This window comes from Loxodonta africana, chromosome 24 (assembly GCF_030014295.1).
Source record: "Loxodonta africana isolate mLoxAfr1 chromosome 24, mLoxAfr1.hap2, whole genome shotgun sequence".
NCBI lineage: Eukaryota > Metazoa > Chordata > Mammalia > Proboscidea > Elephantidae > Loxodonta > Loxodonta africana.
Window position 1 is genome coordinate 61,407,263 of NC_087365.1, and position 14,438 is coordinate 61,421,700.

The 14,438-nt window shown below is 51.8% G+C and overlaps 1 protein-coding gene across 1 annotated transcript in view; it reads left to right on the plus strand.

The window, feature by feature from the left end:
• Positions 1 to 14,438, plus strand: part of CDH4 (cadherin 4) — a 710,466-nt gene that overhangs the window by 394,900 nt on the left and 301,128 nt on the right. The window lies entirely within an intron of this gene.

Consider the following 14,438-nt stretch of genomic DNA (forward strand, 5'->3'; position numbering starts at 1 on the left):
TTTGACATATTCCAAGGCAGAAGGCCTGCACAGAGCCATGAGACTGCTTTCGGGGTATTTTTGGCAATTCAAATCTTCTAGAAAGAGCCTGCCTCTCCATGAGTCAGAAGGAAGAGCAAGGAAGTGGGGCACCCTGGCTTCTGGGGGCTCTCTGTTGGGCAGTGGTTCCCATCGACACACCCCTTGCTGCACATATTGGGGCGCGAACGTCCGCTGAGCCCCCCAAATGCTCAGGCACGTGGGCTTTCCACTGTGATCCCTTGGACGAAGCACTGGCGAACAGACTGCTCCTCACAAAGCTGCTCGCAGCAGCGCTCCCATGGTGAAGCCCCTGGTGGACAGTGCTCTGGGCGTCCGTTCAGGAGAGTAGGGATGGAATTCAGGGCAACGGACAAGGGGGGAGGTAGGCCAACCCGTCTCCACCAGCCAGCCGCCTTGCGCATTGGGGCTGGGGTCAGCCTGGTGGGGTTTCCAGGGAATTCTCAGAGTGATTTGTGCTGGCGATGTGGATGCGAGCAGTGGCTACAGGGGGCTTTTGTGGCGCCTGTTTTCCATTTTCGGGAAAAGCAGCTGCATACCCAGCGAGGTGTCATCCTGCAGGTCAGCGATGAGCTGCTGCTGTTGGAAACGATGACTCCTGACGCCACGAGGTGAGGTAGGCGGTGACTCTGCCACTGAGGAAATGTGGCTTTCGTTGACTGCCCTTGGGGGCAGGGGTGAAGAAGGCCCCTCAGTGAAGAAAGGACAGAGCTTGCTGCCTACTGGGGTTTAAAACCAAAAACCAAACCCATCGCCGTCCAGTGGATTCTGACTCCCAGTGACCCTGTAGGACAGAGTAGAACTGCCCGGTAGGGTTTCCAAGGCTGTAATCTTCACAGACTGCCACACCTTTCTCCCACACGACAGCTGGTGGGTTTCAAACGCTGACCTTTCAGTTTGCAACTGAGTGCTTTAACCGCTGTGCTACCAGGGCTTCTTGATTGGATGTTAGAGTTTGTGAATTCTCCCTTCTCTCTCTCTGTCCCTCTCCTCTCTGTCTCTGTGTCTTTCTCTATCTCTATCCTTCTCCATCGGTCTCTATCATCTATCGTCCATCTGTGTCTATCATCTGCCTGTCATCTGTCTACCTCTGTGTGTGTCTCTCTGTATCTGTCTGTCTCTCCCGTTCTTTCCCTCCCTCTATTTCTGTGTGTGTGTCTTTCTGTCTCCTCTCTCTCTCACACACACACACACACACACATCCACACTTCCTTCCTTCTCTATATGTGTGTGTCTCTCTGTCTCTCACACACACACACTTCCTTCTCTCTCTCACACACACTTCCTTCTCCCTTACACGCACACATACTTCCTTCCCTCTCTCACACACGCACACATTTCCTTCCCTCTCTCACACACTTACTTCTCTCTCTCTCTCACACACTCACTTACTTCCCTCTCTCTCTCACACACACACACTTACTTCCCTCTCACTCTCACGTACACACACTTCCCTCTCTCTTACACACACACACTTCCTTCCCTCTCACAGACACACATACTTACTTCCCTCTCTCTCTTACACACACACACACACTTCCTTTCCTCTCACAGACACACACACTTACTTTCCTCTCTCTCTTACACACGCACACACTTCCTTCCCTCTCACAGACACACACACTTCCTTCCCTCTCTCTCACAGACACACACACTTACTTCTCTCTCTCTCACACACACAAACACATACTTCTTTCCCTCTCTCTCTGTCCCTCCCTCCATCTCTGTGTGTGCGTCTCTCTCTCACACACACTCACGCTTCCTTCCCTCTCTCTCACACACACATACTTCCTTCCCTCTCTCACACATACACACATACACACTTCCTTCCCTCTCTCTCTCTCACACACACACTTCCTTCCCTCTCTCTCACACACACATACACACACACTTCCTTCTCTCCCTCCCTCCTCCTATCTCTGTATGTGTATGTCTCTCTCTCACACACACACACTTCCTTCCCTCTCTCTCACACAGACACACACACTTCCTTCCCTCTCTCACACACACACACATACACACTTCCCTCTCTCTGTCCCTTCCTCCTTCTATCTCTGTATGTGTATGTCTCTCTCTCTCACACACACACACTTCCTTCTCTCTCTCTCACACACACACACACTTCCTTCCCTCTCTCACACACACACACTTCCTTCCCTGTCTCTCATCCTTCTTTTCCTCCTTCACCCCTCTTCCCCTGCAACAGTGAACAGACGCCATTTCAAAACCTAATACCGGGCAGGTTCTGAACACAGAATCAGTTTTGCACGTTAATAAAGTGTCTTTGCAGCATAGCTTGGTGCTGAAGAAGGAGTCAGCACATTGCCTGAGTCACACTGTTGCCAGTAGAGGTCAGTGCTGGGGAAGCAGAACAGGTGGTGGGGCAGAGGGAGGGAGTCCGTCCCCTGAGGATTGTGGGGGGGACCTGCCCCAGGACAGGACACTGCTTGTCAGGGAGACGAAGCCAGGTGGCGGCCCAGAGAACGCACAGGTCCATGTGCACCCACGCCCATTGTTTGGCACTCATCACAACACGCACCCACCTTCCCAAGGGGAATGGCTGCGCCCCCAGCGCCCTAGGTAGAGCAAAGCTGAGTTAACGAGGAAGGAGGGCAGAGGTTTGCAGGGCAGCCTCCCAGTCTCAAGTCCTCTCCACGCATGTTCCCATGGTGCCCACTGGACGTTTCCTCCCCGTCTCCACGTGAGCTGCCAGGAAGGTCTTGCACATCCATCTGCCAGACGAGGAAATAGGCCCAGAGACTCGGGGGCCCAGCACAGAGGAGACTAGAGGAGTGGTAATAGTTAGAATAATGGCTTTTTCCTACAAAAGCCACCTCTGCCCTGGCCTCCCTGAAGTCCTTGGCATGCTATCATTCTTTCAGCAATCCTAGGGGGAACATTTTGTATCCCCATTTTACGAATGAGGAGACGGAGGTACAGAGAGGCTTAGCAACTTTCCCAGAGTTGCACAGTATGTAAAGCTCAAGAGGCAGAATTGGAACCCAAGCCCACGTGGCAACGGGTATACCATCTGGCTCCAAAGCCGCCTCTTTGTAGCTAAGTGTGATGCTGCCTCGATAGCTAAAATGGACTGCTCTAGCGCCCCTCTCCTGGGTGTGTGCTGAGGTTGACCTTTCTCTTTTAATTCCTCCATGCACCTGACCTAATTCTTACTGGCAAAGAAGCTGGAACCGGGGAAAGATCAATGAATTCACTGTTCCCTGCGCCTCAGTCACAGAGTGCTGCTGTAGCAGAAATACCCCAAGTGGGCGGCTTTAAAGAACAGACGCATATTCTTGCAGGTTTAGGAGTCTGGGTTCAGGACCCTGGCTCTGGGGGGAGGCTGTCATTCTCTCTGTAGGCTCTGGGGGGAGGCTGTCATTCTCTCTGTGGGCTCTGGGGAAGGATCTTTGTGTCTTTCAGCCTCTGTAGCCCTGATCTTGGTTCCCTGGAGATCTCCACGAGGTATCTCCATGTTTGTGCTTGTTTCTCTGCCTTGTCTGCTCATTTTATAACTCAGAACAGATTCAGTTTAGGATCCACCCTGCGCTGACATGGCCTCATGGGCACAACAAAGGAAACCTTGTTCCCAAATGGGGTCACATCCACAGGCATAGGGCTTGAGGTTCCAACCCGTATTTTGGGGGGCACAATTCAGTCCGTAGCCCGGGGCTGCTCCCTGAGAACCGGCCGTGGTGGCTTCTCCCGCCTTCAGCTTCTCTCCCTTGCACAGGATTTTACTTAGGTCCAGGGCTATTTTTGGACCCTGCATGTTGAGAATGGAAAGAAAATGAATTTCTAATTTGATTCGTGTTCGGTGAATCCCTGTGACCTGATTTGAAGGGGACAATGCTGAGACACTGTCACCTCCAAACTGGCACCAGGGTTCCTGCTGCGAGGCCTTCAGGGAGGCAGCAGCCAGCATCCAGCAGGATTGTTGTAACCGGCTGGGAAACTGGGCCAAAGGCCTGACCAGCAACGCTGAGGCCATCTGAGAGCTCCTGAGCCACGGGCCTTGGGATTTATCTACTTCCTGGTCTGTTGACCTTTATGCTCTCACCTGGGCAGTCCCCTACCTGAATCTGCCTTTGCCGCCCTGACATCGAGTCCAGATGCCAGATATACAGGTTGGATGGAAAAACAGACACCTCAGCTTAGGGCTGAGCGAACTTTTCTTCCAGTTGTGGTAATGCGTGTGTCCCAGAACATCGGCCATTTCAGCGTCCTTCACGAGCGTAACTCAGTGACATGAACTCTGTTTATCATGTTGTTCAGCTGTCAGCCGTCTCTCTTTCCAAAGTTTTCCGTCACCCTTAACTCAGCCCCCTCCTACCGGCCCCTAGTAGCCAATGATAAACTTGTTCACTATACGCTGGCCTCTTCTGGCACTTTCACATATGTGGGATCATACAGTATTTGTCCCTTTGTGACTGAGGTGGACCTTTAGCCTCTAGATACATGAAGGCAGTCTCCTGGTCCCAGGAGGCGCTGAATGAGACAGTTTCTTGGTTTTTGTTTTGTTTCTTTTCTTTCCTAAGATCCCATGGCTTTCTGGACTACAAAACAATTTTTTTTTTTTTTAACATCCAAAAAGCTTTTTTATCCCACTTAAGAAGAAAAGGCACTATTCTTAAAACACATTTGATGTCTCACACCCATTATTTATGATTTTCTCATGAGTTATTTTTCTTATAGACTTTTTAAATGTGGACATAAACCCTAGAATGTCAGCGCAGAAAGGAGAGAGAACGCTTTGATGGTCGGCAGGCTTGACGTTGGGATGTAATAAGGTTATGTGAACAGTGTTTAACTCTTTTCTTTAAAGTAAAGGAAGTTTGCCAACACGTGGCCTTGTGGGGGGCTCCATGAGGGTTCAAGGTAGAGGGGAACAACAATCATCAAACCCAGGCCAAAGAGCCGTCTTCTCTGGGCACAGCGTTCTCGTTACCTGGGCACAACATTCTCCTTACCTGGGCACAGCATTCTCGTTACCTGGGCACAGTGTTCTCCTTACCTGGGCACAGCGTTCTCCTTACCTGGGCACAGCGTTCTCCTTACCTGGGCACAGCGTTCTCCTTACCTGGGCACAGCGTTCTCCTTACCTGGGCACAGCGTTCTCGTTACCTGGGCACAGCGTTCTCCTTACCTGGGCACAGCGTTCTCGTTACCTGGGCACAGCGTTCTCCTTACCTGGGCCAGTTTGCCCTTGGAGTCCAATTTGCTTCTGGTTGAGCTTTCCTCTGCGCTGACAAAAGTCGACTTAGGGAGATTTTTTTTTAGGAACAGGAAATGAATTTCTTTGACAGAGAAAGCCTCGTCCTGTTAAAGCAGGGCAAGAAACCAACCACCCATCGGCCGACCCAGCTGCCTCTTTTCCTCTAATCCAGTGTTCACAGGATGGTCTAACCCAGTGTTCACAGGATGGTCTGACCCCGTGTTCACAGGATGGTCTGACCCCGTGTTCACAGGATGGTCTGACCCCGTGTTCACAGGATGGTCTGACCCCGTGTTCACAGGATGGTCTGACCCAGTGTTCACAGGATGGTCTGACCCAGTGTTCACAGGATGGTCTGACCCAGTGTTCACAGGATGGTCTGACCCAGTGTTCACAGGATGGTCTGACCCAGTGTTCACAGGATGGTCTGATCCAGTGTTCACAGGATGGTCTGACCCAGTGTTCACAGGATGGTCTGACCCAGTGTTCGCAGGATGGTCCGACCCAGTGTTCACAGGATGGTCCGACCCAGTGTTCACAGGATGGTCCGACCCAGTGTTCACAGGATGGTCCGACCCAGTGTTCACAGGATGGTCCGACCCAGTGTTCACAGGGTGGTCTAATCCAGTGTTCACAGGATGGTCTGACCCAGTGTTCACAGGATGGTCTAATCCAGTGTTCACAGGATGGTCTAACCCAGTGTTCACAGGATGGTCTAACCCAGTGTTCACAGGATGGTCTGACCCAGTGTTCACAGGATGGTCTAATCAAGTGTTCACAGGATGGTCTAACGCAGTGTTCACAGGATGGTCTGACCCAGTGTTCACAGGATGGTCTGACCCAGTGTTCACAGGATGGTCTGACCCAGTGTTCACAGGATGGTCTGACCCAGTGTTCACAGGATGGTCTGACCCAGTGTTCACAGGATGGTCTGACCCAGTGTTCACAGGATGGTCCGACCCAGTGTTCACAGGATAGGCTCCCTTTGCTTTGATGAGCGTTTCTCTGAAATCGTACCTTTTCTTGTTCTTGTTGCCATGTCAATTATCCCCTCCGTGCATGTTCATATCCTTTGCCATTTTCTGTCTGTTTCTTGGGGTTTTGCAAGCATTTCTTGGATATCATACACTGTTGATTTTGCAAGGTGAAAAGTCTCCAATCTGATACTGATTGGTTGTCTTCGTCAGTTATGGCTTTGTCGTTGTTGTTGTCATTGTTGTTGTTGTCGGGTGCCATCAAGTCAGTTCTGACTCATGATGACCCATGTGACAGAGTAGAACTGCACCATAGGATTTTCTCAGCCGTAATGTTTACGAAAGCAGACCACCAGGTCTTTGTCCTGTGGAGCCGACGGGTGGGTTCAAACCACCAACCTTTCGGTTAGCAGCCGAGTGCTTAACCATTACTCGAAGGGACAGAAATCTTTCATTGTGATGTAGTAAGACCCATTCCTTTTCAGGGTTTAGAGTCTTGGGTCTTATTTAAACAACCTGCCCCATCCCAGAGTCACAAACATTGTCTCCTTCATTTTCTGTTAACATTACAGCTTCTGGTGTTGCAGGTAGGTCCGTAACCTCCAGAGACTCTGGTCTTGAATCGAGTGTGAGGTGGGGATCGTACACTTGAAACTTCCCCCAGGCCCTCCATTTCCCAGTTGGGTCCTTGGCCATCCCTCTGTCCAGCTTCAACGACAGGGAGCCCAGCCCTCACGTAGCCTCTGGCACGGTCTCTGTGTCGTATGAACAGCACAAAGTGACCGTGAGTGCGGGTCAGACCCCTGGGAGGGCAAATGAAAGCATGAATCAGGAGCTCCTCCATGCACAGGGGGAGGGGCTGCTCACGCCCAGGCTTAGAGTAGGTTCTTTGCTCACCTTTTCTCACCACCAGGCATTTCCTTGAAAAAATTTAAAAACCAGGGTTTTCTCTTCTTTCTCTCTCTCCCCCACCTCTGCCTCCATCTCACACCCTGGCCTCCTTACTGCAGTCACCGTCTCAACCCAAGTGCTTCAGAAACAAACCCAACTTAGGAGTAGCTTAGAAAGAGGAGCCAGCTTAGAGAGACTCAGGGTTGGAGCAAGCGGGCTTTATTCCAGAGCCCAGCTGGCCCCCGGGGGACAGGCCTGACCTGGCACTGTTGACATGGGCCAGTTGGCAGGAGCAGCCCCGAGGGCAAGGTACCGATATTCTCACCTCTGAATATTTCCCTGGAAACATGCTTGACGCCACGCTGAGCATATATTTGTTTTCATCACCTCCACATTGGTGTTAGCAATAGTCATTTATAAACTCTCCATCTCTGAGCAGAATCCAGGATGCTGCACTGAAAAAACAAACAAAAAAAGGCTTCAAAAGAAAAAAAAATCCAACTGGGTACCTAAACCACCAGGGACATAATTAATTCCAATAGATTAAGAACAATAGAGGAGCTGCACAGGAGGAAGTCTTGGCTACGTCTGCCTTCGTCAGGGAGCACTGGTGGTGCAAACGATGGAGCGCTCAGCTACTAACCAAGAGGTCAATGATTCAGACCCACCCAGCAGTTGTGAGGGAGGAAGAACTGAGGATCTGCTCCCATAAAGACCACAGCCCAGGAAACCCTATGGGGCAGTTCTGCTCTGTCACAAGGGGTCGCTATGAGTCCGAGTCAACATGATGGCACCCAACACCAACAACCTCTGTCCTTTTCTGCCCCTCACCATGCTCTCTGGGAATGACTGTCTGCTCAGCCTTTGTAGGCTCCTTCAGACGTCTTCAGAGCTCAAATCAGGAGCTGCAGGGAGGGGCCCGTATGTTCCCCCACGGTGGCCTCGGCTCAGATGTCTGCGTATCTCAGGATCCCTGTGACCGCTGCAGTGACCACGTCCCCACCACAGCTGTGTCACCCTGCGGAGGCCGACCACGCAGACGGGGAGGTGGCAGCAGCTGGAAGGGATGCAAACAAAGCAGGTGCAAAATAAACGTCTCTTGGTTTTTGCAGGTAATAGAGCTGAAGCCTAGTTTCTCAAAATTCACTGAGGGAGCAACTAAGTCAACGAGGCCTAGTCTTACAGGTTCCCTGAGAACAGGCTCAGGGGCCACCTGCGCAGATCCCCGGCACAGGGTGTTCCCAGCCCAGCCTGCCTCACTTCGAGCGGTAACCAGTTGCCATCAAGTAGGCCCTGACTCATGGCAACCCCGTGTGTGCACAGTAGAACTGTGCTCCATAGGGTTTTCAATGGCTGATATTTCAGAGGTAGATTGCCAGGCCTTTCTTCTGAGGCACCTCTGTGTGAACTCAAACCTCCAACCTTTCTATTAACTGTGCATATTAACTTTTTGCACCACCCAGGGGCTCCAATTTATACCTAAGAGCTTACGTTTGGTTTTTATCACCATCCTGTGGGATAAGGATTGTGTCCTCCCATTTTCAGGTGTGGAAACTGAGGCTTAGAGAAGTTGAGGGAGATAATACACGAGAAGGCTCAATGGCAGGCCCTTTGCGTGGTTTGCCTCTAACCCTTACTGCATCTTCACAAGCTGGGTTCTGATTTTCCACTTGCCATTGAGCCAATTCTGACTCGTGGCAACCCCACATGTGTCAGAGTAGAGCTTCGCTCCATGGGGTTTTTAATGGCTGATTTTTGGGAGGTAAATTGCCAGGCCTTTCTTCCTAGGTACCTCTGGGTAGACTCAAACCTGCAGCCTTTGGATTAGTGGTCCGATGTGTTAACTATTTGCACCCCCATCACGCCTATTATCTATCCAGAGGACAAATTCAGCATGGGAACTGTGGGTGCTCCCCAACCTGGGGGCATCAGGAATTGGCAGGCACCAGGTCCCGCTGGAAAAGACCCTTGGGGTGTCACTATTCTTGGCTATTTGGAATCCTGTACATTTGTGATTTACTCACATGTTTTGCAAGTTTGTTTTTTTTAAGTGAGTGGTTTCCATGATGAGAAACATTTATAATCAGTTAAGCCTCAAAGCGCTCAAGTGCAGCTTTTTCACCAACTTTTAAGCCTCCGTCATTAGTATTTCTTAAAGGAAAACAGATTAACAGGCGGCAGGTAGTTAAACACTTTCTTGCTAAATATACTCATGGACTTGGATGATTCCCACTTTGGCATTTTCTCTAGTCTCGTTGTAGCATCTTGAGAAGAAGTATGTATCTTGGCCCAACTAGCTGGACACTCCCAACAGATGCTGTAATTATTTATGTAGAGATGTGAGGGTTTGCAGAGTTCACCATTTCTAGAAGATCAGTGTATGTGAAAATGAGGACAACTGAACTTTCCATTGTTGATTTAGGTGGTCATAAGGGTGAGTTTTTTTTTTTTTTAAGGGTGAGTGTTGCCTGGGGTGGGTGGTGTTTACCAAGTTGTGGGCTCTTCCTCCATCCTCACAGCCGAGGCTGGATGGGTTAGAGGGCGTCAGCACCTTGACAGCCAACCTCACGCTGACATATTGGGCCCTGGAATGGGGAGGGGTCTCTGGTGGAGGTCATGTCACCATCAAGAGAAGACAGATGAGCGGCCCCTGCTTCTTGACCCTCCTTCCCAGTGGCTACGTGCTCCCTGGTCTCGTCGCCCAGTCCCTACGGTGGGAACTCACAGTGAGCCCACTGCATGGGTCAGGAGCCCTGGCCCACAAGGTCACAAAGCCCCGTGTGTAGCTGGGAGGGGCTGGGAAGGGGGAGAGCACAGAGCCCAAGGGCTGGGTGACCACCTAGGGTCAGCACTCTTGTCTCTCTTGGGGGGATGGGCACATGGCTGGGGCCAGGAGACCCCCCAGGAGGCTTTGGGGCCCCGAGGTGGTGTGGGTCACCTGCAGATTTTCGTGGGGCAGGTTTGCCCTTCATCACCTGCCTTGTGCCCAGCGGGGTGTGCACCTGTCTTTGAAGTTCTCACAGGAATCCTGCAGTGGTGTGGGCGGGTCTTCTGTCTTTTGGGAAGTCTGGAAGCTCACATTTCAGAATGAGCCCTGACAGAGGACAAAGAAGGCAACCACAGAGTGGTCCCTGTTTAGGTCCCTTCTGGTGCAAGCAGTTTGTGCTCGGCCACTAACAGAAAGGTTGACGGTTCAAAACTACCCAGTGGTGCTGTGGAAGAAAGGCCTGGCGACCTGCTTGCATAAAGATTATGGCCAAGAAAACCCTACGGGGCAGTTCTACTCTGCCACACATAGTCGCTGTGAATCGGCATAGACTCGAGATCAACGGGTGTGGTTTTGATTTGGTCCCTGTTCTTACCTCAGCTTCAGAGAAGAGACCCACCTGGCAGGAAGGGGGACCCCAGCCTGTCAGTAGGATGGCCCAATAAGCATGCTTGGCAACCACAAGAGGAGATGCCACGTGGGTCTGGGGGTTACATAATGGAGATGCCCATGACAGGAAGCACCGGATTCCGTTGCTGGACAGCTGAGCTGATGGGCAGAGCAGGGCTGGTGTTGCTGAGACTGAACGCAGCAAGGCCTGCTCCTCCTCCCATGGGACGTGTGCTCTGCAAAAACGGTGGTGACCAAGGGCCCTTACCTGTCTCTCGGGGTGCTCACGGTTTAAAGGCTGAGCCTTTGCAGCCTTGGAGAACTCCTACACCCTGCAGAGACCGGGCCTGAGAACCCACAGCTGCTCTGGCCCTTGCTGGCCGTTCGCCTGGCCAGGGGCTCAGCTTCACGACCTGAGTGTGTCCTCCCATTTTCTGGGAGCAGCGGGCACAGGGGGGCAGCTGGAGAGACGGGAAAGACCAAGATCAAAGGGTTGAGTGGATAGGAGCCGAGCGTACAGGAACCAACCAGTCACCATGGAATCAACTCCAGCTCATGGCGCCTCCACGTGTGTCAGAGTAGAACCCACAGGGTTTTCAGCGGCTGATCTTTCAGAAGCAGATCACCAGGACTTTCTTTGTAGGCTCCTCTGGATGGACTCAAACCTCCAACTTTTTGGTTAGCAGCCAATGGTGTTAGCCATTTTCACCACTGGAGACTCCTTTGGTGGGAAAGCACTGACCAATAACGCCTTAAATCAGCCTGAGCTGGCCCTGTTTCTGGGGGCTGGACAAATGCCCACAGGTCAATCACACAGACGGCCATTGGCACATTCCTTGAAGCACAGAAAACATGTATGTCAGGAGTTAACACCTTCATGTTGCTTTATTTTCTTCAAACCAGCCTCCCAGCTCCCCCTAGGGATGCGGGTTATGTCCTCGGACCCCCAGTAATCTCCCCACTGGCTGCCAAGATCTGAGTTGTGCCAGTGAACCTCCTTCCCCAAATCCCAGCTCAGGGTCTGCCTGGAAGGGGCGTTCCTGGGCTTGTGGTTGTTGACCCGCCCGCCCATGGGCACTTGTTTACAATTTCGTGTCATGGATCATCTGCAGAGAGCGGGGGCCCAGCCTGGTCAACTTGTGGGGTGAAGGAATGCTGTGAGTGGGGTCTTACTGGGGTGCAGGCGGGGTACTGGGGGGATCTGAGCAGCTGGTGCTGGAGTAGGATGTGAGCATTTGGGTAAGGGGGCCTGGCCGCAGGGGGGAGCAGACCCCGCAGAGAAGAGCTGCTCACAGGACTAGTAGTTCCTCTGTGGTGTCCTAAGGAAAAAGTGTGTATCCTGGCCCAGCTCGCTCAGAGATGCTATCGTTATTACTGCAGGGACATGACAGTTAGCAGAATTGATGATTTCTAGAAAATCAGCGAATGTGAAAATCAGGGCAACTGCATCTTCTGGATTTAGGACGCTCGTGACAATAAGGAGGATCGTTTGGCCTGACCTGGGGAGCCACGGAAGGTTCCGGAGCAGTGGATGCCACAGCTGGAGTGCTGCTGGGGGAAGACCCTCTGCTCTGGGCATGTGAGAGACGTATGTGATGTCTATGCTGAGGGGGGAGATGGGGCGAGCCAGCTGGCTCTGTCCCTGGTCAGACACTGTAGGCCAAGCCCTCCCTCCCCTGCCCTCCACACCGCCCACCTCCCATTCCCCGCTCCTTGTATGCATCCTGCTTTGTTATTTGGTCTCCTCAGAACTAGGAGGAGGACACCGATCAATGAAATGATTTCCTGAAGTTGTGTCCAGCCAGGCAGTTTATTGAAAAGAAAAATCCAAATAGTTCTTTTCTCCTCCCAAAGCCATTCCTATAGCAAAGTGGTGGCCATCCCTCTGGACTGACCACAGAGCTGACACATCACGAGATGCTGATGGTCCTTCTCTGTTGGGCTTGCAGTGCAGGCCACATGGCATTGGGGTGAGCGCTTTGCTCCTCGTGGACTCTGCTGGAATCCAGTTCTGCCTCTCAGGGCCATCCTAATCGCAGTCCTCCAGGGCAGAGTCCAGCGTTACAGTTTCATGTTTCATGGTGAACGGGTCATCTATTTGCAATCCGTATCACACACAGGAACATTGTTGGACAGGTGGGGTTTCCTACCTAGGGTTGTAGCTGGTGCTGGGTGTCCTCAAGGAAGGCCATTCTCACACACCCCAGAGGAGGGGCAGCGCTCAGTGGTGTTTGGGAAGGACCTGCTGGGCAGGGCTGGCAATGGTGGGTGCAGCAATGGTGGGCGAGATGCTGGTGGCCATGGTGCCGTGCAGGGACAGGACCTCAGAGCACAATACACGGCACCGGAGCCGAGCCATGGTCTCTGCATCCAGGGCACTCTGTACACCTCTTCTGGGATGCCTTTGGTGGAGGGCAACTACGCTGGTGGCTTGCTCTAGCCCAGAACTTGAGGGGAGCCCGGCAAGGAGTTCTTTTAGATACTTGTCCTCTCTAGGGCGTGTTCGTGGCTGAACAAACTCAGAGATGAGGGCGAACAGGGCACCCCTGTGGACATGGGTGTGTAAAGTCTTTTATCATGGTACCTTTAAGAGTTACAGATAGATGGACCAATGGGCGGTCGGATGGATGGATGGATGGGTGAATGGATGGATGGATCAATAGATGGATGGTTGATGAGTAGACTACAGAGATGGGTGGATGGATGATGAATAGATAAATTACAGATAAAGATAGGTGATGGATAGATGGATGGATAAGCAGACATAGATAGTAGATAGATGGACGGACAGACAGATGTATAAATATTTACGACATACAAAATGGAACAAGAAGAATAGAGGTGAAAGCTGTTGTTTACCAACATGTTCCATAATTTATTAACAAAGATGTTTAAGTTATTTTAATTTTACTCCATGTTTTTTAAATCTACCTCTGGGCTCCCTGGAGAGGGGTGTTTGTTGGTTTGTCTGTTGGCCGCGCCTGGTCTTCTATGTTTTAATAAGAATCAGACACAGAATTGAAGCACCCTCCCTGGGAGTGCCATCCTGGTTTACCAAATGCCAATTTCCAGCCTACCTTCCCAGTGCTCTCCTGTGGGCTCCCAGGGACGAGTGGCCCTCTGTGCCGGGAGGCCCGCACAGGCCCTGGCGGGTTGGGTCAGGCCTGGTCACCCACCCTCACTTGTGGGGGTTTGTGGAGGACTCTGCGTGTTCGGTGCGCATGTTCGTAGGTGCTCCGGGAGCCCTCTGCATCTGTTCCTGTTTTGAGCCGCACTGCTAATATTTGTCCTGTGACTCTTCAGACGGCACCGTCAATATTTCCTTAGGCAAAGGTCAGTGTAGTGAACGGGTGTTTCTGTAGCAGAACCGCCATCAGGGAGAGTTTAAATTCAAGAGAAAATTTCTAATGACCCCCAATTCCAGATAGGGCACTAAGGCGTCTCTGGGACCTGCCGTTGGCCGAGAGGTCATGTCCTGTTCCTCCTGTGCACCGTGCAGCCACCCAGTCGGCAGCAGTCACACCGCCATCAGGCTTCACGTCGTCTAACTTCCTGCAACAACAGCCTGTCTGCTGCTGGCTGACAGAACACGCCTGAACACAAGTTCATTAGCCCGTGGAAGCCTTCCCGTTAATTGCAAAGCTAGTCCCGGGAATTGCCGAGTTCATATTTCCATCTGTGCGCCGGTGCCATAATAAAGAGTGTTTTGGACACAGGTTAATTTGGCTAAAATACCAGGCAGTCGATCAGAGTAACAAAGCCGTCAACGGCCGCATCTGTCAATCCCGGCTCTCGGCACCACAGCCCTGCTTCCAGAGCCTCACTGGTTGGCGCGAGCTGGCAGGATTACAGCAAACGACCACGGCAGCTGCAGAGAAAATACTATTCCAGGACTAAACACCGAACAGCTGGGTGTTGCGCTGGTGAGGGTGGTTTATAGTTC